The sequence below is a fragment of the Palaemon carinicauda genome, chromosome 9 (genome assembly GCF_036898095.1).
Source record: "Palaemon carinicauda isolate YSFRI2023 chromosome 9, ASM3689809v2, whole genome shotgun sequence".
In the NCBI taxonomy this organism is placed as follows: domain Eukaryota; kingdom Metazoa; phylum Arthropoda; class Malacostraca; order Decapoda; family Palaemonidae; genus Palaemon; species Palaemon carinicauda.
In genome coordinates, this window is record NC_090733.1 from 111,876,775 (window position 1) to 111,904,719 (window position 27,945).

At 37.2% G+C, this 27,945-nt stretch overlaps 1 long non-coding RNA gene across 2 annotated transcripts; it reads left to right on the plus strand.

The window, feature by feature from the left end:
- Positions 1-7,048: 7,048 nt before the first annotated feature.
- LOC137647048 (uncharacterized) lies at positions 7,049-25,804 on the plus strand. 2 transcript variants are annotated; one of them, XR_011045519.1, is made up of 4 exons: positions 7,049-7,154; positions 18,371-18,488; positions 20,634-20,747; positions 23,748-25,804. It is a non-coding gene; the product is annotated as an uncharacterized lncRNA (long non-coding RNA). The 2 variants fall into 2 exon arrangements; XR_011045518.1 differs by having other exon boundaries at positions 20,634-20,743.
- The last annotated feature ends 2,141 nt before the right edge of the window (positions 25,805-27,945 follow it).

Below are 27,945 nucleotides of genomic sequence, written 5' to 3' on the forward strand. Positions count from 1 at the left end.
TGAAATCTGTTTTTTTTTCCTCTGGTCTCACACCAGGTAGGTCAACAACAGAGGTAGTCTTTATGCTATTACAGTTAAAGTGTTCTAAAATTAAGATCTCGAGAATGCGTTGGACAGAGTACCAAGACCAGCACTATGATGGACTGTCGGTCTATGTTTGCTCCACCGTACGTGTGACACTGTATCTTTCACTAGCAGCACGTAACTTTAATGGACATCACAGAGGCAGAAAATAAGAGGAATATCTCATTCACACATTGATGTTTGTGTGCAAGAATACAAGACCTAAATTGTAGAAACCTACAGTTGAGGAGGGGGAATATGAGACGAATGTTGGTGTCCATAGCAGATACTCTGCAGACTCATTGTTGTTTATCATAATTTAGTTACCGATAAAATTACAATGGAGCGGAGAACGGGAGTTTTCTACTTGATGCAGATTACTTATTTAGGGAAATGATTATTTAAAGAGGAAAAAGATGAACAATTTTTTAACCCAAAGCTGATGGTAACCGAAAAAAAAAAAAAAAACGTTAAGTGACAATAGGGTGGAAACAGTAGAAGAGACATATATCTGTGTTTTTGTGACTATGTATGAGCAGCTGTCTATAGGCTGCAGCTCAGCTCAGTTACTCAGTATTGTCTCGTGTACCGAATGCAACGGGTGGTGTTACAAGAGCTCTCCAGGATTAGATGTATGTGAAGGAAGAAATTTGCGATGTTCGAGACGTGTGTAAAGAAGAGCAACTGTGGTCTGATAAATATTCAATCGGTGGGGAATAAAACCTTAGAGATTAGAAATCTTATTAACGAGATGGAATTAGATTTATGCTTATTAACGGAAACTTGGTTGCAGGGAAATATTAGTGATAACTCAAAGATTCAGGAGATGACACCGTGTACTCATGATTTCTATCACGTACCAAGAAAGGACAAAACTGGAGGAGGAGTGGGTGTCTTTGTGTCGAAAACTTTCTCTAGGGTTTCTATCATGAATGAAATGGTATTTGAAACGTTTGAATATATCTGTTTAAAACTGACAAGAAACAATAAGGTATTGAATATAATATCATTATATAGACCACCAGCGAGTAATATGACTAAATTCATTGAAGAATTTAGTATTCTTGTGGGTGTGGTGGACGATATTAAAAATACATTAATTGGTGGAGACTTCAACTGTTGGGTAGATGATGAAAATGATAATAAGGCTAAAGAACTCAAGGAAGTATTTGAGATGTTTAATTTAATAAACAGTGTTTTGGTATCAACGTCAGTAGGTGGTCATACACTCGACTTGGTCATATGTGGAAAAGACTCAGACCTAATAAAAAACCTTGAAGTGGAACCAGACTTTGAGATCTCAAAAACACATAAACTCATCACCTTTAATGTTAATATAAATTGCACCAGAGTATTGAAAAAATGGATCACATATAGGGAACGGGAAAATTTTGATGCTGAGAATTTTATTGAAGCTAGTGTAGCGCAAATGTCTTGTGTGAACACACAATGTGAACATATGGTAGACATAGAATGTGTTGGGTGCTATACCAAGAAATACAACGACAATTTTGGAAAAATGTACGATACCATGTGTCCCATAAAGAACAAACAAATAGTGGTACGCGAAAATGTTAGATGGTATAATAGTGAACTATTAAAGGCAAAAAGACACAGACGTAAGATGGAAGGTAGATGGAAAAGAGCCAAATCCTTACAAGCCAGAAATCTATATAATAAGGCCAGAAATGACTATAACATCCTGTTAGAAAAAACAAAAAGAAAATTCTACAACGGCGAATGTAAAAAAACTAATAACATGAAGGACTTTCATAAAAACCTTGATGATTTGATGGGATTAAAGAAAAAATATGTCTTGCCTGATAATGTTTGTGCAGAGAGTTTTGCTATATTCTTTAGTGAAAAAATTGATAAAATCTATAGAGGTTTCCCCCAAAATCACTTGGAGGGACAGTCAGCTATGCCAGTGAAAGAGGGAAAGAAGTTAATAAAATTTAGGGAGATAAATATGTGTGACTTGTTAAAGGTTATGAGAGAGATGAAGAATACATATTGTGGAAACGACCCTTTCCCAAACAGTTCAATAATTGAAGCTCCAAACAAACAAGTCGTATATAATATTTACCTGAACATAATTAACCTAAGTATATCGCAATCCTGTTTTCCTAGCTGTGAAAAAACTGTGTTGATCAAACCAATTTACAAAGGGAAAGGTGATGTAAACGAGCTAAATTCATATAGGCCCATTTCAAATTTATCCTACATGTCAAAGCTTATTGAAAAAGTCATAAGTGAGCAATTGTGGGCGCATATTGACGAGTTACAGGTATTCCCGGAAAATCAATCGGCCTACAGAGCTAATCATTCTACAGAAACTACTTTGTGCTCAATAATGAATGATATGATAGGTCTTCTTGATGGGGGAAAGTGTGGAATTTTAATTATGTTAGATCTTAGTGCTGCTTTTGACACTGTTGTGCACGAGTACTTACTTGACGACTTGAAGTCTATTGGAGTGACTCAGGAAGCACTGAAATTTTTGCGAAGTTACTTAGTGAACAGGAAGACTATTGTAGAAGTTTCTGGAAACCGATCCAATGAGAGAATTCTTATGAAGGGTGTACCACAGGGTAGTGTCCTGGGCCCTATCTTGTTTAACATATATACTATCGAGCTATCACACATCTTGAAAAAACACAAAGTGGGTTTTAAACTATATGCAGATGATACTCAGTTTTACCTCTCAATTTCAACAACACAAGATACAAAGAAGAAAATTGATGAGATAATGACTGAAATAAAAACATGGATGCAGAGGAAAAAGCTCAAATTAAATGATGATAAAACAGAATGTATGTTCTTTGGCACAAGGGTGGCTTTGAAGAATTACCAGTTAATTCAAAGTATAAAAATTGGTGATGCTGATGTTGGGATTGTGCCTGTTGTGAAAAATTTGGGTGTACTGATAGACTGTAATTTGTCAATGAAGGACCAAATTGTGAACACAGTGAAAGTGTGTAACTATCACCTGAGAAACATAGCATTTATTAGAAAATATTTAACAGAGGGCAGTACAAAAATTTTAGTGGTGAGTCATGTAATATCAAGGCTTGATTATTGCAATTCTCTGTACTACAAATTGCCCAATACACTACTAAGGAAGCTTCAAAATGTGCAAAACCGGGCGGCTAGACTGATAAAAGGCATTAAATTTCGGGAGAGAATAACTCCTGCACTGATCGATCTACATTGGTTACCTGTTAAGGCTAGGATTGAATTTAAAATTTGCTTGTTGACTCACAAAGCACTTACAGGTGATAAGCCAAAATATCTTCGTGATTGCTTGATCCCCTACCCTGAAGCTACCAGCGCCACTGTAAGAGTTAGACATGCAGATGACCCCCATAGACTATTCGAAATTAGTGTGAATCATGCAATAGGAGGAAGAACGTTCAGTTATGCTGCACCGAGACTCTTTAACGACCTTCCACTCGATGTCAAGACTAGCACAAATGTGGCTGCCTTCAAGAAAAACCTGAAGACTTATCTTTTTAGAAAGTGTTATAATAGTGACCTGAAAACTATTAAGCCTGAATACAAATGCTAGCGAAATAACTGATAACGATACAGAGCAAAATATTAACTGGAAAGGAATTATTTTTTCATACACCAAGGCCCGCCTGAACAGACCTTGTGTTTGATGGAGGGCGAGAAATAAACCTCTAAAAGTAAAAGTAAGTAAGTGATCAAGAGGTAGGTAGAGTACCATTTGATAGAAAAATAGGTTTTTGAAGAGTAATACATATGCTGTTACCTTTGGGTCACAGTATGAAAGGAAAGTGAAATCCAAATTTAGAGGGACATCAGTAACAGCTAGGAGGAAGTGATGATTTCTTGACGACTGGTAATTGAAGATGTATCATTTGCAAACAAGAAAAACTTCGAACATGTCCACAAGACAAGCACTACTCTATGCAGCAGACATGGACACTTATAAATAAAATTACGAACGACAATTTTTAAAAATTTTACGGTTGATAGCTAAGATTCATGACTGGAGTGCGATAGGATAGTCGCATTTAAAAAGTATAAAGAATGATAATTGTTCAAGTTTCTGCTATTGTTTTTTTTCTATTTTCAATTATTCCTGAAATCAGGTTAGAGTAAACTTATTTAGATACTTATAGTAAATGTCAGATAATTCTTTTTTTATATATTATGTTGTTGGTAGATTCCGTAATATTTAAGGGTGGTTTTATTCAATTGGTTAGATATTCGTTTACGAGAACTCTTAATTTCATGAAAAATTATACCGGATGATATTTTGCTGAGTAGGCCTACTTCTCGTAATATTTGCTCTTACATTTGACAGTTTTCACGACAATCCTTCCCTGTCTATGAGCTTTGTTTTTAATTAAGCTTATGTTATTTTCTGTAGTTTATAAATCTATTAATGACACTTTATTTCTAAATTGGTTATAAAGTATATATCTGCATAGAAGAAAATGTATATGAAAGAGTAACATTAGTATAAAGAGACACTTGCTTTACAAATCTCTCAGATTTGCCAATGATTACTGTAAATTTTATTGGACACACAAAATTTCGTACAATGCTTTGAGGTCTTTTATTTTGCTCGTGTTCATGTTACAGAATATCTAATCATCATATTGAGAATTATTCTAAGAAATATCACAGGTCAAAGCAGTGTCGGGGGGAAAGACAGGGGAACCTTTATAACAGGAAAACTTATCAATCTAGACCTAGGCAGAAAAGATAAATGTCAGGTAATATCAGTATGTGAGGACATGATCAAGAAAAGTGATACAGGTGATAAACATCTCAGACGAATCAGAGATCGAATTTGATGTATATAATTATTTGTAGTAAGTTTTTTAATATTTAATACAAATTATGCATTATATTCACCAAATATTTTAGATTAACGCAGCTATTAACCTTTACTACAAAAAATAATACTATGGAAAAAGCAGATGAAAATTTAGATATCTATTTTCATCGAAAACTAGCATATCTTATAGATTAATCATAACAATTTGCTGTGACTTTGTCGAATGTTGTTTTTCCAAATATTAATACAGAATACTGAGAGAGTTTTAACCGAAACTAGGATGGACAACAGCTCATTGTTTAATCTATATGCTATTACAAGAAAACTATATTATAATTTATTTTTAGACAAAATAACTTTAGAATTATTTCTCATGCTAACAGAGATCTTAGTGATGTACCAGTCACGAGGGATAGATATTGTCCGAAATAAGATAAAGTAATTCTTCATGGACTGATATCTAATGGAACAGTTATATAAACTATAAGTTACTTCAAAAAATTTGGTTCTAATATAAAAAAAAAAAAAAAATGTTTCTACCTTGAAAGTTTATTGGGATTTGGGTTTTTAGAGGAATTAATAGTCCCATCTGACAAGAATACAGTTAGATTTAAGTTTTGATTTCACAGTTTGTTGGGAAATCCATGAAATTATATAGAAACTGTATTAATATCATACTATAATTTCATAGATATCGCACAAGATAGTTAGGGGACAACAATAATCATTTTAGGATTTTTTAGTAAGCCCGATTTAATTTATCATTATTTCGTCATTAACTTCCCGTTATTGTCAATTAATGAGGTGTGTTTAACATTTCAGAACTTTTGAAATCGATTTATTGCGGTATTTGATGAATATCGTCATCATATTTCTACTTTTTGTTGTACAATAAGTGTAAGATTACGGGTGTCTAAATGAGCTCTAGTTACTGCTAAAATATTCAATAGTTTTTCACTGAGATTTTAATAAAAAACGATATTTTGTGGTAAACTATATCAGTTGCTTTGCGCAGATCCGGCACACTGGCACCATTATGTAACCGGTTATCATTTCTTAGTAAATTATTTTCAATTATATTAGTACAATAATAACAAAAAACTTCATTCCAATTCCTCGTGATTAAGTTGTGACAAAGCTCCTAATTTTAGAATATACGGAATTTATTTTCTTTCCATAGAATAGACATTGTCCTTTTATTCTAGAGCACATATAGGCCTACTATTGATCTTATTGTTTAAAAAAACAAATTTAATTATTTTTTCCAGTTGCATGTGTGATGAGTAAGAATTACATCCCCAAGGTCCCCACCCTCTTTTTCAAGACGTCCATAAATGCTAGTTTGCCTTTTAATGGCGAAACCCCCTTCCCCCTTCTCTCTCTCTCTCTCTCTCTCTCTCTCTCTCTCTCTCTCTCTCTCTCTCTCTCTCTCTCTCTCTCTCTACGAGATTATTGCGGAACATTTATTTCCCTTTACACTGTTTGGAGCTTGAAAGTGAATTTCCCGGAGAGAGAGAGAGAGAGAGAGAGAGAGAGAGAGAGAGAGAGAGAGAGAGAGAGAGAGAGAGAGAGAGAGAGAGAGAGAGAGATTTCCAGGCAATCCATTTATATATCCTTCAATCAATGCGAAATAAATTGCATCGAATTGTGCAAAATGTTTATGGATGTAGGCTATGTAGCCTATGTATGTACAGTATGTATAGGCGACAGAATGTCGTCTGAGCAACTGTATACCTATGCCACAAAATAAGATTATATACACCGATTTATTATTATTATTATTATTATTATTATTATTATTATTGTTGTTGTTATCTAAATCATTACTTGACATAAAGAAAATCACTAAGTTATCTTTTCATTACCGTATCTATAATGAATATCCTTAAATAATATACCGTTAACGAACACGTAACTAACTACCACTTCTATAATACCCTTTTTAACCATCATTAACCGCGACCTACCCCCAACCCCTTAGTAATTAACACTAGATGGTATATCGAGAGTCTCTTAAAAAGACAAATTATGTTCTTTTCATATCAAATATTCTTTGATGTCCGTTTTTGCGTAATTACACATGAAAGAGAAACAACTAATTTCATTAGAACATTTGTAAAATGTTAATGATAAATATAAATATTGAAAGGTGCATATTTTTTGCCGTATTGCTGGAACCTCGTGAAAATTTAGAGAAAGGTTAGTCTCGCTAGTGACATCCTTGAAGGAAGACCTGGATAATTTCAAGACAGTTATCGCCATGTTATTTTACTTAGACGTAAGTATTGAGCTTTTCAAGGGTTTCCTTAGGGGGAATGTTCGTTTCTGGTATTTTAACAAGAATTTTTTTCGGGTTTTATCAAATATGTGAAATTTTGGTAATGAATTATTTGCACAACCGGTTGGAACAAATTTTGAGACGGTTTCGCGAACAGAAGGGTAAATTTTTATTAATTCGGAAGGTTCTCTTCTTATTTTGCTTCCTTAGACCTTGTTGAACCAGGCCCAGATGGTGCAAATTATGGGGTATGATGTTGAATCCTAACAAAACTCGAGTATGATCACAAGGAGGTCAAGGACAGTGGCTCCTCAACATAAAAATCTCAACATTGATAAGGTTTCTTTAACTGTGTGACTTTTTTAAGATTTTAGGTGTGAATCTCGACAGCAAGTTTACTTTTAGAGAAGCACATTAGGTCGGTCTGTCTTCCATTGAACAAAAAAATTGTCTAATTGAGAGTTATGATTTTCATTGATCAATTTATTCTGAAGTCGTTTTGGTAAATTTTTACTATGACTTACCAGGGCCTAGGGGCCAGAAAATATGTTTTACCAGTAGATTTTGATGTGTTTTGCACGAATTTCACCTTCATTTTTGGCGGAAATCATCCGTTTTTATCCCACACCCCAAATGGTGTGTGACAAAAACTGTATTTTCGACAAATATGAAGGTGAAATTCCTGCAAAACACATCAAAATCAACTAGAAAAACATATTTTCTTGCCATTGATAACTAAAGAAACCAACCTAACCTAACCTAACCTATCCTAACCTAACCTAACCTAACCTGACCTGTCACTGCCCCTAACCTAGGCGGTCACTGCCCCTAACCTAGGCGGTCACTGCCCCTAACCTAGGCGGTCACTGCCCCTAACCTAAGCGGTCACTGTGCCTAACCTAGCTCGTCACAGGAAAAAATTATGTATTTACCTTATGAGTCTGAATCAGAGTCCGATACTGGGTTATCTGCTTCAGGTTGTTCAGCAATGGGTCGTGCACGGTCACCATGTGGTCTGTAAAGCTGACCAACTTGCAGCCAAAAATGATGGTAACACTGATCGTGATTGTAACGTGAAATAAATAAATATCTGGCCAAATATTGTTCCAGATATTCAGATCGATTCCCCGGTCGTTTGGACCACTCCTTGACGTCTCTCCAAAGTCTTTCAATGTTTTGCGTGTGCACACTTGGGTCTGTCCCTTGGACAAACTCCTCACTATGGTTTATCACTTTGTGGGTATATCCCTCATTTCCTACATTTCGATACGCTGCCCAACCATCACTAATTACAATAGAGCCTGGCAAGATATACTTTTTAATTAATGGGATAAGGGTCTCAGCACTTCTGTCTTGCCCTTCGTGATGTAACGGAATGATAAATTTTTTTTTGGACACGCTCAATTCCTCCAAACAACCACACTTGATTTAATTGTCTACCACGATTATATTTTCTACGTACAATTAGTGTTTCGTCAATTTCCACGACGATGTCTTGACCACCCACCGGGGATTGTTCTGAAAACCACTTTTCGGTTACTTCCGAACAAAAGCTTCGCCAATCCACACTTGTTCTGCTCGACCAATGTAAACAGTCTATGATGGTAGAGTGATCCCAATGTTTGCTTAAAAAATGATTCACAAAAAGAGCCACTTCCCAAGGTTTCACATGTGCATTATCTAAGAATGTACCCTTGAACAAAGAAACGGTGTATGTACACTGAACACTAGCTTTTTTCTTGGGAGCTTTCCTACGACGTCGACAGAAAAACAGGTGCGTATTACTATTATAACTGCAAAGAATATCGCAATGGGGGCACTTCACTGCCACAGGTAAAGCACCGTGTCCTTGTAAAAAAATTATGATTTCGCTGTTTTTCGAATAAAAGGTATTGATACACTTAAAATAGTCAAGACTACAGCCCGCACAACTGACTTCGACGGTTGCCATCGCAAACTAAAATTTGAACTGTAACGAATGTGCAGAAGATTAATGCGCGCCATACCGGAAATGTGTGTCTTGCACCCGAAATGCCTCCAAAAAGGGGAAAAAACTAAAAAAAAATAATATAACGTTTTTCTAGGTGCTTCAACGTAAACTAGTACAGAGAAATACGCTAACCCATTTTGGTACAACAAAATATTAAGTAAAATGTTTAAAATACATGCATACAAACATGAAAAACGAGAAGAGAAAAATAAAATGCCTGAGAGGATGCACGAAAAAAATGCTTTTCAACCGCTAATGCTTGTGTCTCGGACCAAAAATGCCTTAGAAAGGGGGGGGGGGAAACCACAATAACGTTTTTCTAAGTGATTTAACGTAAACTAAATAACAAAATATTAATTACAATATGTAAAAGACATGCATACAAATGAAACAAATAAAAAAAATTGGCTGAGGAAAATATTAGTATAAATTGGACTACTTACTTATGGGTATGCGAGGGTGCAAAGAGGCTCAGATGACAATATTTGCTGTGGAGTCAACATGTCGAATGACTTGTCCATTTTTTAACAAATATTAAAAATAAGATATTGAATAACTCGTTAATTATGCATTTCCGCCGAAAAGTGCATAGAAGAAAAAGTGACTGAAATGTGTGGCTGATGATGTTTGTAATGGCAAATATCGCCTATGGCCTGGTAAGTGCTTGTAAAAATTTACCGTAGTTTTAATTCTTTCATTTTACCTTGTTTTGAGTATTTCTCTCCTGTTTGGTCTTCTGCTGCTGATTCTCATACTAATTTGTTAAACAAGAACTTACGGCCTATTAAATTTTTGGTAATTTTTTTTATTGTATTGCAGGGTGAGATTTCGAACAGAAAATATATATTTTCCTATAGTAAATAACGTGATTTAACCGAATTTGTTGTTCATTTCAATCGGAAACAAACAGATCAACCAATTCGGCTAACTTTAAGTTGCACGGTGTCACTTCTCTTACGAATGTACTGCGAACGATAACATTAGCAACGTTACCAATAATACACAGTGTTACCAACGTTTACGTATCGTATACAGTTACCAACGGCACGTTGACATTACTAACGATAGCAATGATAGATATTTCCATACGTATTTTAAATAATTTCTCCATATAAGTTTTACCCAATATATAAAAAGTAATGAAAGGGCACAGAACCTAACAAACCCACCTAACCTAGCCTAGTAGTATGACAGGTCACAAAATAACGTTTGATCTACATCGGACGTTGGCAGCACTGGTTACTGTATTTTTTCATGACACAATCTTTGTAACGGCGCCTCCAAAGTTTATTCAGATATACTGTTTTGTATTTTCCTCCGGTTATTATAATTTCAAGAAGGTAATGAATAGAGAAGAAAAGGCTTGTTTTACGTTTATATATCGATTCCCCAGTATGTTTTCCCCACCCAAAACCCCGAGTTCCCACTTTGGGCCCCCAATTATCGGAGGATATAGATGTATATATATTTCTGAAACTATTCATTTGCGACGGGAATGAGTGTCATTTTCGAAGAGCGTAATTTTTTCTATAAGAAAAAGTTGTAGTTTTCCTAGGTTACATCGCCCTGTTGTAATACACTACAATGAAACCAATTTGGTGTATTTCTTATTCCTGATCTAAATATTAATCTCTTTCACCGTTGTTCAATTAGTTCGCTATGCATGTTGCATAAGGTTTTTCATAATTCTGACCATCCTTTACATTCCGATCTTCCTGGACAATTCCATCCTATTCATAATACCAGCATGCAGTTAATTCTAATAGTCAGGCCTTCACCATGAGGCTCAATACTGCACAGTATTCTAGAAGTTTTATTCCAGCTGTGACCAAGTTGTGGAATGGTCTTCCTAATCGGGTAGTGGAATCTGTGGAATTCAAAAGTTCAAGCTTACAGCAAATGTTATGTTGAACAGGCTGACATAAGTTTTTTTTTTATAGTTTACATATGAGGTATTTGTTTAGAAGAGCACGCTCTCCATTCACTCCAAAATAATGCAGCCCTGCAGCTCTCCTCCTCTTGTACGGTAATTAAGGAGGTTCTTTAAATGCTGGGGAAGCAAAAAGGAGCGCAATGTTGTGCAAGGGAAGGGGTTGGTGGAGGAGGAACTAAAGACTTGGAACTACTACTTCTACTTCTTTAGAGTGCCCGGAGCTTCTCTCCGGACAGGGGCTTTTTGACGGTGCGTCTAGCCCCTAGGTGGTTTCATGGCGGGTAGGTGTGATGGTTGCAGATCAGCGGGGCCTAGAAGTATATATATATATATATATATATATTTTTTTTGCTCCTAGTTAGGAGCGAGAAGAGAGGTTTTATAGTGGTAGGGGAAAGTCTGTATAGCAGAGAGTCCCAGTGAGTAGGAGAGTCTGGGAGAGGAAAGGAGGATTCCCAGTGGGAGAAGAAAGGAGCAGTTTTAAGTGTAAGTACTTATTGCTGTTTGCAAAGGTCAATTTAGATTTCGCAACATGTTGCGAGCTTGCTCAGCCCAAGGGCCAGCACTGATTAAGCCCCTGGCAGGCCAGCGGCGGCATCAAAGGGCTTTACTTATAGAAATGCCTGCTTCAGGCTGGTAGGGTCAAGAGACCAAGTGTTTAGGCCTGTTTAGGGCCAAAGTGATGAGATTAAGCTCAAGGGTGAAAGATTAAAGAGTTTAGTCCCAGTGAGTTAGAGAGACTTGGAGAGAAGGGAAGGGTTCTCAGTGGAAGGGGAAAGAAGCAGTTTTAAGCATAAGTACTTATTACTGTTTGCCTGGTGTCACTGGGTATGGCTCTGGCATGCCAGGGACAGCGTCGAAAAGATTTTTCTTATATGAATGGCAGGCAGGGTCAAGAGACCCAGTGTTTAGGTCCTGTTGAGGGCCAAAGAGTTGAGATGAAATTTTAAGGGTGAAAGGTTATATAGAGCTTGGTCCCAGTGAGTTAGAGGGGCTGGGAGAGGAGCGGAGTGATTTGCGTTAGAGGGCAAAAAAGGCGGGGGAAAGCCTTAACCGAGGAGAAGAGGGCTAAGGGTGGTTGAGAGTTTGTCTCTGCATAGGCTGGGAGAGACCTTCTTACCTAGGTGGGGGTAAGATCGCAGAAAACCTGCAAGCGTCTATGTTTTTGAGAATGTGTGCAGTCACCTGTTCTGCAGTATGCGGCACTCCTTGGCCGAGGTTTTGTCTCAGATTTGTGGTTTCTGGGCAGTGGCAGAGGTAATGATCTAGTGGGAGTGCCTGAACAGCTTCGCAGTATTTGCATTGCCTTTCCTCAGGGTTGATGATTTCCCATGAGCAGGGGTACCCTAACCTTAGTCTGTGGTAGATTACTGTTAGTTTGCTGGGCGTTTTCTTTGGTAGATCATGTGGTGCCAGGTTGGTAGTGTTGAGATACCATTTTGCTGGGTTAATGTCTAGGAGAGGGCCGCATGAAGATATCAGTGATATTCAATTTATTTTTACTAGAATGTGTAGGAATGTGAGTAAATAGTGGTATACGAGTGAGATAATTTAGTGAAAATCAATAATAGTCGAAATATCGACCATCAAACTCACGCTACTCTTGTCTTCCTCCCAGATTTTTTCTAAGTCTGTTGTTATTGTTGACTGTGTCTTGTTTTTGCTCAAATGAGCCCTGTAACCACTATAATCCACAGACAAACTAGTCTACTATGAAGTCTTACACGTTTGGCCAATCACAGCGCCTATCCACTATGACGTCATACATGTTTGCCCAATCATAGCGCGACAATACAACAGTGCGACAATACATTATCTTACCCAGGCATTTCATTTCGTTCTTAGACATGGAGGCCATACTAGCAAGCACGTCATCTCATGTTTCACAAGAAGTTGAAATTCCATCTTCTTGTCCTGACTGTTTCCTAACTTACAATGAATTTGTTGTAACTTATTCGGGGAATATTGAAAAACTAGTGGATTTGTACCAGAGACACAATTTAATTTTACAAAATAAAAATTGTCCTGCATGTCAAGGAACCTTCGCAACGGCTTCACGTTTTCCTCAAAGCAGCAGCACATCTTTATGAACCAACAGTTTAAGGTAAGCTTCATTAATTTATAGAGTACTTTATAATGGTGATAGTATAACGATGCATACAGCAGTACCATCACTTTGGATTTGATTTGATGGATGTGTTAGGTAGTGGCCGTAAGGGGGGGGGTCGCAGGGGGGTGGAGCCCCCTCGGTAGGCCTAGGTAGGGGTACAGAGCCCCTTAGGCTAGGTTAGGTGGGTTTATTAGGTTCGGTAGTGCCCTGAAAATCAGTGGCCTAAAGGGGGGGGGGGGGGCAGAAACACCCCCCCCCCCCCTGGTAGGGCTAGGTAGGGGTATATGGGGAGGGGTGGTAGAAGGATAAGTATTCATTTATTGCGAAAATCATTTGACCCCCCCCCCCCCCCACCCAAAACTCCGCTTCCCACTGGGGTCCCCCATAATTGTAGTAGTAGGTTTATGCTTACATTTTGTGTGTAAGAGTTAAGTCTTAGATTCTTTTTTATTCATTTCCTCATGTTTCTATGCACTGTGCAACAATAATCTGGTTGTTTTTTGCCGTTTTTCGGCGTTAATACATGAAAAACGGGTGCGGCCTTCTCCTAGACATTTACCTTTTGCTGATTTTGACGAGGCAAATAGGGCTTGTCTGATGGAGCTATGTAGTTGAGTTTGACAGTAAGCATTCATTGCTGATTTGAACTGTTCATGCGATGGGTTGAGGGTTATGCTGATAGTGTTGACTTGGAGGGACTGCTTTGCTAATCAATCGGCTTCTTCATTACCGAGTATACCTATTTGACTGGGGATCCAATTTATTGTGACCTGTCGGTTCTGGAGAGCATGTGTGTGGGCTATCTGTCTGATAGAGGAGATGATGAGTGTGTTTTCTTGGATATCTTGGCTCCTCTGCAGTCAGTATGTATCGTGGTGTTACCTTGACTGGTGAGTGAGTGTGTGAGGGCTTTGAGTATGGCAACTAATTCAGTTTAGAGTGTGGAGGCATTGTTGGAGATCCTCCAGCAGGTCGAGAAATGTGGGGAGTAGACTGCTGCAGCTACCGCAGGAACCTCCCTGTCTACAGAGCCGTCAGTATAATACACATTGTCAGCGAGCATGAGGGTGATCGGATCGAGGGCTGCTCTCAAGGCCTGTGCTGGGGGGCATAGCGCCTTGGAGAACGGGAGGGTAGTGTAATGGTACTTGATTGGGCTGGGAATCCAGGGGGGGGTTTTTCCGAAAAGTCCGGGTGGAAGGTGTCTTTTTTTAGTATAGATAGCATTGTCTGAGAGCCGTTGGATCTTAGGGCTGTGATAAGATGGCCAGCATAGGTGTGAGGAGGGGCCAAATCTTCCGAAAGAGAGATTAGGCCTTGGAGTTTGTTATGGAGTGGGCAATTCGGTTGGTCTTGAAAGTTTCGAAGATTATAGAGCTGTTTCGTGAGTATCCTATCTGTGAGTGGCAGGAGATGGGTTTCGGCTCGAAGCAGTGAGAGCTTGGTCCAAATCGGGGCAGCAAGGATGGTCCTCATGGCATTATTTTGAATTACTTCGATGGACTTTTCCTGTGTAGGGCTGAGGGTAGTGAGAACAGGGGCTGCATATTCTACCAAAGAGCGTACAGCCTGAATGTAGAAGAGTCTTAGAATGTTATGTGTGGCACCTTGGTTTAGGGACGTGATGCGTCGGAGTGCGTTCAGTCGGCTGTTGGCCTTGTGCTTGAGGAACGTTATTTTGGGACTGGGTGATAGCCTGAAGTTTAGGTTAACACCTAAGTACAGTAGGTTAAGTTGTTGACCCATTCAATAGGTGTTACTAGTAGGTTTAGTGGAGGGGGTGGTTGAGAGTGCTTGACAGCCATGGCTTTGGTCTTGTTCGGGTTTATTTTCAGTCCTAAGACCTGACAGCTTGCTGCAATGGTGTCTAGGGCGATTTGCATTTTACGGTGTTTGTTGTTGACTGTGTGTGGGCAGACAACGCAGATATTGTCTGCGTAGATGAAGATTTGAATGCCCTCCGGGTAGTCGTCTTTCAATATATTTTCAATGAGTACATTGATTAAGAAGGGGCTTAATATCCCTCCTTGTGGAGTGCCATTTTTGAGTGGTATGTATGGTGACGTGGGTCCCTGGAAAGTAACTCTAGCTTCCCTGTTTTGGGTATATTTCTGCATCCACTCAAGGAGGTGGCCTCTGACGCCTTTGATGACTAGTGATGTCAGAATGGCGTCAGAGCTGGCTAACTCATAGGCCTTCTCAAGATCAAGGAAAGCAACTAGTGCGCTTTTTATGTTGACTGTGGCCATGACATCAGCTAGACATTCTTATTCCAATGCCTCTTGTGTAGGCATAAAGCCTGTCATGCAAAGGGCCCACCACCCACTGAAGCCGCCGGAGGACCATCCGTTCAGCTACCTTACCAGTGCAGCTGAGTAGGGCAATGGGACGATAGGCATTTATTTCCTTAGGCTTTGGTATTGGGTTGGTGTCCTGTTTGTTCCATTGTTCGGGCCTGATGCTCTGAGCATGCGTTAGGTTAATTATGTGTAAGTAGCTATTTTTGGCAGGTTCGCCAAGATGCTTTAGCATAGAATAAGTAATATCATCGGCACCAGGGGCTGTATCTCTACATTTAGGTAGGGCAGCCTCAAGTTCGGCTGAAGTGTAGAGCGCATCAGTGCATGACGGTTCATTGCAGGCTGCTCTGACTAGGTCATTTCTTCTGGGCCAAAGTTGTTCCTGCCTGGCCTGGGTAGCTGGGCATAGGTTAGTTGAATTCGTCCAATTTGCAAAGGTTTGAGCTATGTTCATGGCCTCTTGATGGGGTTGAGGATGAGTGGGATTGGTCTGGTGTTTTTTGGATCCTGAGACCTTGTTAAACCAGGCCCAGATGGCTTTGAGAGATGTTTGTTGTGAAATTTGGCTGCTCCATTGGAGCCATTTTTCCCATTTTACTTCGTTGGCAACTTGAACTGCTTCGGCTATGAGCTCCCTCTGTAGAAGGAATAGCCCATCACTCCTGTGCCGTCTGAAGAGCTTCCTTGTCCTGTTTATTCGTCTGTTCATTTCTTTTATGCGCGGGCAGTAGTACCACGCGTCCCTATGATTGTGTTGCGGGTTCCTGCCTTTCCTGGGCGTGGAGGCATCCGCAGCCAGGGTGATTTGTTTTGTAAACTCCGTAAGGAGGAAGGTGGGGTCCTCAGATGGGTTTTCTGCGAGCTTGAGAGCCCATCTTGTCATGTGCCTCTCAAAGATGTCCCATTGGGCAAAATCAGGATTCCATCTTGGCGGGGGTGGTGGGATTGGTGGGAGTTTGGGGGTTGGTACCCTGTGGAGGATGGCGAAGTGGTCACTGGCGAGGGACGGGTGTAACATCCAGGAGGCGGTGTTGTGGAGGGCTCTTGGGATGAATTACGGGCTACCCTGAGAAAAAATTATGGGCTGCCCTAAGAAGAATTATGGGCTGCCCTAAGAAGAATTATGGGCTGCCCTAAGAAGAATTATGGGCTGCCCTAAGAAGAATTATGGGCTGCCCTAAGAAGAATTATGGGCTGCCCTAAGAAGAATTATGGGCTGCCCTAAGAAGAATTATGGGCTGCCCTAAGAAAAATTATTGGCTGCCCTAAGAAAAATTAGGCTCAACCTAAAGAGAAACTAGGGTTAGTCCGTAGAAAAATTAGGGTCATTCCTCAAAAAACTTATGGTCCTAAGAAAAATTACAGTCTTGGGTCAATCCTCAGAAAAATTAGGGTCAGAAGGGCTGCCCTGAGGAAACTTAAGGGCTGCCCTGAGGAAACTTAAGGGCTGCCCTGAGGAAACTTAAGGGCTGCCCTGAGGAAACTTAAGGGCTGCCCTGAGGAAACTTAAGGGCTGCCCTGAGGAAACTTAAGGGCTGCCCTGAGGAAACTTAAGGGCTGCCCTGAGGAAACTTAAGGGCTGCCCTGAGGAAACTTAAGGGCTGCCCTGAGGAAATTTAAGGGCTGTCCCGAGGAAACTTAATGGCTGTCCCGAGGAAACTTAATGGCTGTCCCGAGGAAACTTGAGGGCTGTCCAGAGGAAACTTAGGGCAACTTTGAGACAAGCTATGGGGAGCCTACTGGTTGCGCTAAAAAAAGCTACATACTACCTTAAGTTACAGTCTGCCCTAAGAAAAGCTACAAGCTGCCTTAAGGAAAGCTACAGGCTGTCTTAAGAAAAGCTACAGGCTGCCCTTAGAAAGATTATATGTTGCCATAAGTAAAGCTACACGTTGCCATAGGAAAAGCTACGGGATGCCTTAAAAAAAAGCTATGGGTTACCTCAAGAAAATCTATGGGCTGCCCTAAGAAAAGCTATGGGCTGCCCTAAGAAAAGCTATGGGCTGCCCTAAGAAAAGCTACGGGCTGCCCTAAGAAAAGCTACGGGCTGCCCTAAGAAAAGGCTACGGGCTGCCCCAAGTAAAGCTACGGGCTGCCCCAAGTAAAGCTACGGGCTGCCCCAAGTAAAGCTACGGGCTGCCCCAAGTAAAGCTACGAGCGCACCCAAGAAAAGCTACGAGCGTCCCCAAGAAAAGCTACGAGCGTCCCCAAGAAAAGCTACGAGCGTCCCCAAGAAAAGCTACGCGCGTCCCCAAGAAAAGCTACGGGCAGTTCCAAGAAAAGCTACGAGCCGCCCCAAGAAAAACTACGGGCCGCCCCAAGAAAAACTACGGGCCGCCCCAAGAAAAACTACGGGCCGCCCCAAGAAAAACTACGGGCCGCTCCAAGAAAAACTACGAGCTGCCCCAAGAATAACTACGGGCTACTCCAAGAAAGGTTACTTGGCCACCCCAAAAATAACTATGGGCCACCCCAAGAAAAACTACTGGCAGCTCCAAAAAAAGCTATGGGCTGTCCCAAGAGAAACCAAAGGTGTTCTAAGGAAAGCCATGGGCTCTCTCAGGAACTGAGCACTTGGACCTTTCATAAACGTATTAAAAATAATCTCGAATGAACCCTATACTTAAATAATCATTTCCCGGAGTGTGCATTTCCCTATCAAAAAGTTGTGTGTTCAGATTATAAAATGAAGTACTATTAATAGTATAATTCGGACAATATCAGCTGTCTTTTGTGGGAATAACACAAAATAGACCCAATTTCATAAGCTTTTAGTTTATTCTTCTCTAATCCTTGAACTTGTGGATTAGTTGAACTTATTGTTGATTGATGTTAAACTGTTCATACCATTGTAGACTAATAGTCATTTTTACTTCTTTCCAGATTGCTGCAATGATTCATTTTAAAGAGCTTGGTTGACCAAGAGTATGCAAGCTAATTACAGAGCTGCCATCTTTGTAGTATGTTTTAAAGCTATGGTCACCACCATGGGAAGTTATATGTAAGTATTATTCGTTAATATTTTTGTTAGTATTGGTAGAAGAAAATTGTTAAGTGTCTCAATTCAAATAGTTTCATGTAGCCTGACACAGTAAGGGGCATAATTCATAAAATATATACAGCCTAAGAAAAGCTATGGTTTCCCCCTAAGAACAATTAAGTTACGGGTTATCCTAAGAACAGCTATGGGCTGGCCTAAGTAAAGCTCAGGGCTAGCCTAAGAAAAGCTACAGGATGCCCTACGATCAGCTACGAGCTGTCCCAAGAAAAGCTACAGGCTGTCTTAAGAAAAGCTATAAGCTGCTCGAATGAAAACTCTGGACTGCCTTATGAAAAGTTACAGGTTAGCCCAAGAAAAGCACGAGCTTGTCCAAGAAAAGTTCTAAGCTGCTCTAAGAAAAGTGTCTGACCCAAGAAAAGTTCCGGGTTGGCCCAAGAAAAGTTCCGGGTTGCCCCAAGGAAAGTTCCGGGTTGCCCCAAGGAAAGTTCCGGGTTGCCCCAAGGAAAGTTCCGGGTTGCCCCAAGGAAAGTTCCGGGTTGCCCCAAGGAAAGTTCCGGGTTGCCCCAAGGAAAGTTCCGGGTTGCCCCAAGGAAAGTTCTGGGCTGCCCCCAAGAAAGTTCTGGGCTGCCCCCAAGAAAAGTTCTGGGCTGCTCCCAAGAAAAGTTCTGGGCTGACCCCCAAGAAAAGTTCTGGTCTGCCCCCAAGAAAAGTTCTAGGCTGTCTCCAAGAAAAGTTCTGGGCTGCCTTCAAGAAAAGTTCTGGGCTGCCCCCAAGAAAAGTTCCAGCCTAGCAAAAGAAAAGTTCCAGGGTAGCTGCCCCAAGAAAAGTCCCGGGGCTTCCCCAAGAAAAGTTCCGGGGCTGCCCCAACAAAATTTTCAGGCTGTTCTAAGGAAAACTACTGGTTGTCCCAAGAAAAACTACAGGCTGCCCTAAGAAAAGACGCTCCCAAGAAAAGTTCTGGGCTGCCCCAAGAAAAGTTCTGGCCAGCCCCAAGAAAAGTTCTGGCCAGCCCCAAGAATAGTTCTGGGCTGCGCCAAGAAAAACTATGGGCTGTCCTGTGAAAAGCTACGGTCTGCCCCAAGAAAAGCTACGGGCTGCTCCAATAACAGCTTCGGGCTGCCCCAATAACAGCTTCGGGCTGCCCCAAGAACAGCTACGGGCTGACCCAAGAAAACTACGGGCTGACCCAAGAAAATTACGGGGTGACCCAAGAAAAGCTAAGAGCTGCCCCAAGAAAAACTATGAACTGCCCCGAAGAAAAGTTCTGGGGTGCCCCAAGAAAATTTCTAGGTGGCACCAAGAAAAGTTCTAGGCGGACCCAAGAAAAACTACGGATTGCCCCAAGAAAAACTGCGGACTGCCCTAAGAAAATCTACGGACTGCCCCAAGAAAATCTACGGACTGCCCCAAGAAAATTTACGGGCTGCCCCAAGAAAATCTACGGGCTGCCCCAAGAAAATCTACGGGCTGCCCCAAGAAAATCTACGGGCTGCCCCAAGAAAATCTACGGGCTGCCCCAAGAAAATCTACGGGCTGCCCAAGAAAATCTATGGGCTGCCCCAAGAAAATCTATGGGCTGCCCCAAGAAAAGCTACGGGCTGCCCCAAGAAAAGCTACGGGCTGCTACAAGAAAAGCTACGGGCTGCTACAAGAAAAGCTATGAGGCTGTCATAAGAGAAGTCAAGGGTTACCCTCAGAATGCTATGGGCTGCCCTAAGAAAAGCCAAAGGGTGCCCTAAGAGAAGCCAAGGATGCTCTAAGGGAAGTCAATGGGTGCCCAAGAAAAGCCACGGACTCTCTTAGACTGAGCATTTAGATTTTTCATAAATATACTAAAATATCCTGTAATGAACCCCATAGTTTGATAGTTAATTTCCCCAAGTAAGTCTGTATTGTACTACCAAAAAAAATCATCATTGTGTATTCAGATTATAAAACGAGAAATGCTAGTAATACTGTAGTATAATTCAGACAATATTAGTTATATTTTATGTGAATAACACGAGACAATGTAAGTTTTTAGTTTATTCTTACTTAATCCTTCAACTTGTGAATTAGTTAAACTTATGTTAATTGATATGAAACTTCATTCTGATTGTGGTTAGCGATTACCATAGACTAATCGATATTTTGTCTTCTTTTTAGATTGCGACTGATTTATTTTGAAAAGCTGGTTGACCAGGAGTAAGCAAGCTGATTTCAGCAGTTATCTTTGCAATAGACTTTTTAAGCTTCAGTCACTATTGTGTGATATGGTATGTAAGTATTACTCTGGATATTTTTTGTAGTTATCGGTAACAAACCTGTTTCAATTGAAATATTTTGCGTAACCTGATATAATTAGGGATATAATTCATATTGAAAACTGAGACGAAACGGTCTTTTAAGGAATAATCTCAACCTGTAACTAATAATTTTCGTACCGATTTTCAATGTAGGGCTATAATACATTTTACAATATCAAATAATCTCTTGCGTGTGTTTGTGATAATGTACTGTATAGTGATTGCTGCTCTTACAGTAGTTACAGAATACTGTATTGAAAATAAGGGGTACTGATGGATCACTTTAGCTGCTACTGACATTTTATTAAGATTAATCTCTATAAGCAGAGATCTTGATGGATGGATGGATGTATTGAATACAAGAAGTATTCTTGCTGTTCCAGGGGTATACATATATGAATAAAACCTGTCTGGCATTTACAATCATTGATAGAGAAAATTCCTAAAAAGCTGTGCATGTTGAACAATAAAATTCCTAGTTAAGGCTTGAAAATTAAACACATGTAAATCGAATATGAATTCTAACCCACAACTTACATTCAGGATCAATAGATGCTTTAACGTAGAATACGCTGCTCAAGGAAATAAGAATCATTGAACATCTTGCAACTATCGGGTCTCGCTAACAACCAAAACGATGCCAAAGACCGAAATGGCCCACGATTTCACGAAGTTACCAAAATGATCCTAGATAAGTTTGTTTAATAATTGTAAACTTGTTTAAACAGTAATTAAACATGACATTGGCTGAATTAATTAATATTTTTTTATTTGTATTGTATGGTGGCCACAAGTATTAGTAACTATTTACGTGGGATACAATGCACAGCTTATACTTCATTATGGTCATGTGACAATAAGCTCTTGATTATCTATAGATTAAAAATCCTCATAAGCGTTATGATAAATTAGATAAACGAACAAGTACATAAATAAATGGCTTACAATTTGAACATAAAAGAAATATGAAGCAGGGGAAACTGTCTCAATAAACAAACATGCAAGTGTTAAGCGCGTGTTAGCATTGATACTTGAAGATTTATGTATTTTACCTATTCATATGTATATATATATATATATATATATATATATATATATATATATATATTATTTATATTGCATATATATTACATATATATATATATACTATGTGTATATATATTATATATATAGATATAATATATATACACATATATACATACATATATATATATATATATATATATATATATATATATATATATATATATATATATATATATATATATATATATATATATATATATATATATATATATATATATATATATACATATATATATACATACATATATATATACATACATATATATATACATACATATATATATACATACATATATATATACATACATACATATATATATATATATATATATATATATATATATATATATATATATATATATATATATATATATATATATATATATATATATATATATATATGTAGTATATATACACATACGACTGAGCCATGGGGACATAATGATTACTACAGAATTTTGTCTTTCCTGTGATTGTTTATATATATATATATATATATATATATATATATATATATATATATATATATATATATATATATATATATATTATATATATATATATATATATATATATATATCTATATATATATATATATATATATATATATATATATATATATGTATATATATGTATATATATATATATAATATATATACACATACATATATATAATATATATACACATACAACTGAGCCATGGGGACATAATGATTACTACAGAATTTTATCTTTCCTGTGATTGTTTGGACCGTTTCGGTCTTTCCAATCGTTTTGGTCGATTCATTAAACAGTGATACCGATAAAAACTAAGGTCTAAATACTTACTGTCATGATGTTACGAGCAGATCATATCAATAGATAGGATAAGAGCTCGAGAAAGTAAAGTAAATCATGCAAGGGATAAATAAGAAAATAGAAATAGTAGCTAAAGTAAATCATGCACGAGCTAAATAAAAATAAAACCTGAAATAATGAAGAATGAATACATCACATTGGCCAAACCTCTTGGGTTTCTGTATTTTGATTATTAATTCTTTAGACAATTTATTTTCATGGTTTAAGTGTCAGGCAATCGATATTTTTCTTTCATATTTATACGTGCAGATGAACCATATCTGCTATATGACGCAAGTTCCTATTTTAATTTTTATGATTTTTTGTAGATTAAAACAACTTAATTCTCTCTCTCTCTCTCTCTCTCTCTCTCTCTCTCTCTCTCTCTCTCTCTCTCTCTCTCTCTCTCTCTCTCTCTCTCTCTCTCTCTCTCTGTGTGTGTGTGTGTGTGTGTACTTTAACATTAATATTCCTGGTGTATAAAATCAAATGTAAAAAATTATTTAAGATCGAACAATTCATGCATAACTAGTCTGTTCTTCTCTATACTGTATATGGTAATGTAAAATGTGCTCTTCTTACTCTCAAAATCGTTTAGGCCTTTTATTATTATGCTTGATAACTTGGCCTTAAGTTACTCAATTTTTAAATGTAAAGTTTTTACTATGATAAACACAGTACAGTAGTCAATTGTGACTTGGAATATGGTGATTAATAATTAATAGTCAGTATATGAAGTAAAAAAATAAGCGAGAGTTTTATTCGTGATGTATGTTTAAATTTCTCCAAAATTTTCTTATTCTTGTGTAAAGGAACACACTTTATCACAGTTTACGGCCTCAGATGACAACGGGTTAGACTGAATATTTTTTTTATATATTTTTAGCCAGCATCCAGGTTTTCTTGCATATTTCAATTTTAATTACTGTGAAATTTCTTCCAAATGTTTTTATGTTGTATAATGGTAACATTTTGTTAGAATCTAAAATCTTCTAAAATTAGATTCTCTGAAGTTTTGACGAGAAATTTAACGTAATATTTTTAATTACAGGTGAAGTACGACTCCATAACAATACGAAGACAAGCCATCAATTCATCTTCTCTGGAACTTAAGCAACTCTGCTTCAAGCCTCACAAGATCTTGCCTCAAGACAACTCTTAAGAAAATGAAAAATTTACATTCATCAATTTCACAATTTCTCAAGTCTTGATAAATTTCTACCTTGAATTTTAGATTTAATCACCAGATCCAGTGATAATGAAGTATTTATGGATATGACATGAATTTGTGTTTACTCTCGCAATTTATCACAATGTGCTTCCGTGTTAGCTCACATTATTAAGTCCACTTATTCACAAAGTAAAATAATACATTTAATCTTTATCAGATTTCTCATGTATTTTTACCTTTAACTGGTCCCACTTAGAATACACGCTGTAGGAGCTACAGCAATCATTTGCAATATACGAACTTAGACACATTTGTATATACTTTCATATTCATATTAATTCAAATAATACCCACTACCATAACACCCGTCTCCCTACCCCACCCTAACCATTTTCCATCTGTATTAAGATTGCATCAACAGTGCCAAAACCATACTTGTTTGATATATTTCAGTTCTCGTGTAATTTCTATATACGGAGGTGGGGCTAATTTTAAAGCTGGAAATTTAGGTATATAAATGCAGAGTAGAATTTTTTAATTTGGTGTAAGCTTCAGTCTGCTGTGCAGGGGGTTTATTGAATTATCATGGCTTTATTCAATATGTATTTTTGTTATGTTGAAACTTTACAGCTTTCCAGTTATTATATTAAAAAATTTAAGTAAGGTTATTTTTAAAATCTCTTTTATATTTTAGAAAGGTTTAAGTATACGTGGTGCTGAATAGGTACGTGCGTATTGATATATGTGCATATATTACATAATAGCTTACTTAAAACAAAAATGAGGAAAATTATCTCTTCATATGAAGAGTAGACTGCAAAGTAAAGTAGAGATTGCCATAGTATAAAGACAGTAGCTTGAGGGATATCTGGTCATTATTTTTTTTTCTTTTTAATAAGGGAAATAATGTTTACAAGACTCTTTTTGTAGAAAGAAACAAGTACTTACGTTAAATGAGAAGTGGAGTAACGTGGTAATTAGTGCAAGATGAGGTAGAAGCTGTTGTGATAGAAGGAAGGTTCAATGATTAGGCGTATGTATGTAAGAGGAATGGGATGGTGTGGGTAATGAAAGATGTCAATGATTGAAATGACTGAAAATTTTGTGGGAAAAAATCGAATGATTACTGAAAAGTATGAAACCAAAATGTGTGAAACATGGGAAAATGACAACAGTAAAAAAAGATAAGTTTAATCAAAGAAACCTAACCATCACAAAAAGAGGAATTGTTGTTCTAGACCAGAATGTATTTTTGGGAATCATAGCTCTTCATGCAGCTATAATAAGTATTTAAGAATAGGATTTTCTATGCAGTACAAGTAATTAATTAAAAGGTGAAAATACATTATGAAGAGTGTTGAAAGATTCTGTGATTTGTGATGATACTGTTATGAAATCTAAACTTGTGTTAGAGAATATTGAATAGGAAAACAAATTTAGTGGAGGAGTGACCTTTGACAAGAGTATCAGTAGATGCAAATATGTGAGATGGGAAAGACTGCTGTAAATTTAATTAAAGGTTGACGGATAGATTGTATAGTAGTTAAGTTACAAACGTTGAACTTCAATTTAGTTAAGGTAAAGGGAAATGAGCATAATAGCTTACACGAAGAGTAAGGGAATGGATATGATGATTTGTATAGTATTTACAGAGTAATTTTAGAATTGTGGAACAGTAAAAGATGTTCATCGCATGTTTAACATGGCAAAGAGAGTTGATGGCTGTGTTTGGGAAGGAAGCTATAGATTGTAAGATTATAAAGTTAGTTTATATTGATATAAAATATGACATGCACGGGAAGTTGAGAAAGGGGCAAAGTAATTTCTTAAGTTTGATTTGTAAGGAATAAAAGATTAGAAGGGTTGGACATGCATAGACTAAATAAAGATATCCTGAGAACATTTTGGTATTGTGCTTTCAGAAATAGGGTTTTCATGCATTGTGAATGTTATAACATGCCCGTCAGGTGCATAATTTGTTAGTTTTAATTTAGACATGAAAAATTCCGAATATATATAGTTGAACTGATGATGGAACGAGAGTTCTGTTTTTTCCCTTGTAATAGTGGGTTTACTAGATGAAAAGACCAGGAAACCTTTCAATGAAAAAGATTTCTTTTTAAAAAAACTTTGAATTCAGTTATTAATGAAATGTGCCTTGCTCTTTATTAATCTTATGCTGATAGGATAGTGTGTTTTGGTGAAACACTTAGTTTTTCTTGACAGTGTATTGATAATCCTGATTATGATGATTTATTTTGGGAATGACATTGTTTTGTGTGTGAATATAAACTTTTTGAGGAGAAAATTGAATGGAGTCATCTCTAATGTTTTTCTCTACGAATATAAACTTTTTGAGGAGAAAATTGAATGGAGTCATCTCTAATGTTTTTCAATGTGAATATATACTTTTTGAGGAGAAAATTGAAAGGAGTACATCCCTAATAACACTAAAAGCTTGCAACTTTTCAGATTTAAAGCTAAATAAAACTTTTAAAGTATGATTGCAACGAGATAGATGTCAACATTCATCTAAATGTTTATTTTATTAGCAAACAAAATTAATCCAAAAGTTAGCCTTACAGGAAATTAGTATCCCAGTAGATAACTATGTTTTGCATCTTATTGTAACATTTTAAAAACTCCTATATGTCTATTCAGCTCCCCTTGAACATTTATCTCATTCATAATTTTTTTTTCCCGTTTATATAAACCCAACAAACCAGTTGCTTCAAAAATGCATAGAATTATTAATTGGTCATTTTTCTTCAGCATCATATTTATATTTACCGTATACTATTTACCTTCCTAGTCTAGCTTACACCATGATCATCTTTACAGATTTTCTTCCACCAGCCTTAAATTAATCATAAAAGAACCTTTCATTCATTTATACACCAATACTTTTAGCATTTAAACCTATCTCTTTTCACGATCTGTAAAATGCTAGGTGCACAATATTTTAAAGAGTTACTGGAAAGCTGTTTAGTATTATGTTAAAAGTAATGTTAAAGATAGTTTTTTTGTTAAATATTTGAAAACTTAGTGGCTACCATAGTACAAAACATTGAGTACTGCTGCATTGTGATTTATGTATAAAATTGAATAGTTATGTTGCATTAATCAGATAGATAATTACCACAGTTTAGCATAAAGTCAAACACCTACTAAACAGGTCCCAGATCTCTGAATCTAACCACTTAGATTTAACCGTTTTCTCAATACCATTTGGAAAAAATTCCTTGAATGCTAGTCTTTGGGAAAATTGTGCAAATGTGATATTCAATAGGTTTTTATCTATGGATCTGGTATATCCTTTATGATGAAGTGTACTAGTTTTATGCATATGCAGACACTGGTTATGAGAATAGTGCAATGTTGTGGTTTTGGTCTATGAATCGGAAATTCCTATAGCAGAATAAAGATGAAGAGAAATGTTTATTTAATCAAGATATATTTAGTTTCCAGGGGTAGTTCTATACATAAGCTTTTTATTTTGATGAAGCACACTAAACAAAAACTGTTTGGTTTTTCACACATACTTGTATAAGATTTGTTTCCTACTTTAAACCAAAGTAAAGTTTCATAATAATCGGTTTACATTTATATAAAACCTGTAGTCTTATCAACAAAGGTTACACATCACATCTATAAATATATATAAATGGTCTATTAAACTCCACATCACCTATGTAAAATTCGAGACTTTTATTAAGTATCTAAGGCATTTTTAATTTCAAAACTATCCTAAATTCAGAGATCTGCATCCTGTTTAATAAGTGTTGGAGTTATGCATTTTAAAACTAAAAAATGCCTTAAAATACTTGTTTGAGAATCGTGCATATGATAGACTATTTGTATTTATATATAGATATATGTAACCTTTATGATGCTAAAACATAACAGGTTTCATACAAATGATGACTGATGATAATTAAATCTTACTTTGGTTTAAAGTAGGAAACAAATTCTACACAAGTCTATGAAAAACCGCATACAGTTTTTGTATAATGTATTCTATCAAAATAAACTGCTAATGTATGGAACTTCCCCTAGAAACTAACTACTGTACTTGATT